Source organism: Haliaeetus leucocephalus, unplaced genomic scaffold (assembly GCF_000737465.1).
Source record: "Haliaeetus leucocephalus isolate CR32 unplaced genomic scaffold, Haliaeetus_leucocephalus-4.0 Scaffold536, whole genome shotgun sequence".
Lineage (NCBI taxonomy): Eukaryota > Metazoa > Chordata > Aves > Accipitriformes > Accipitridae > Haliaeetus > Haliaeetus leucocephalus.
In genome coordinates this window covers 1,897,998-1,898,251 of record NW_010972972.1, presented here as the reverse complement: position 1 = coordinate 1,898,251, position 254 = coordinate 1,897,998, and positions in this window count along the sequence as shown.

Here is a 254-nt window from a genome sequence, read left to right as displayed (position 1 = left end):
ACTTTGCCTGACTGCCACAGCTTTTGAAATATGATGGAGAGTGGCTTACCAACTACATCAGCCAGTTCCCTCAGGACCCTGGGGTGCATCTCATCAGATCCCATGGACTTGTGTATGTTCAGGTTCCTCAGGTGCTCTCAAAACTAATATTCTCTTAGGATGGGAGGGACTACAATTCCCCAGTCTCTGGCTTGAGGTTCCAGGGCTTGAGAGATGTGGGAAGAGTGATTACCATTGAAAACTGCAGAAAAAAA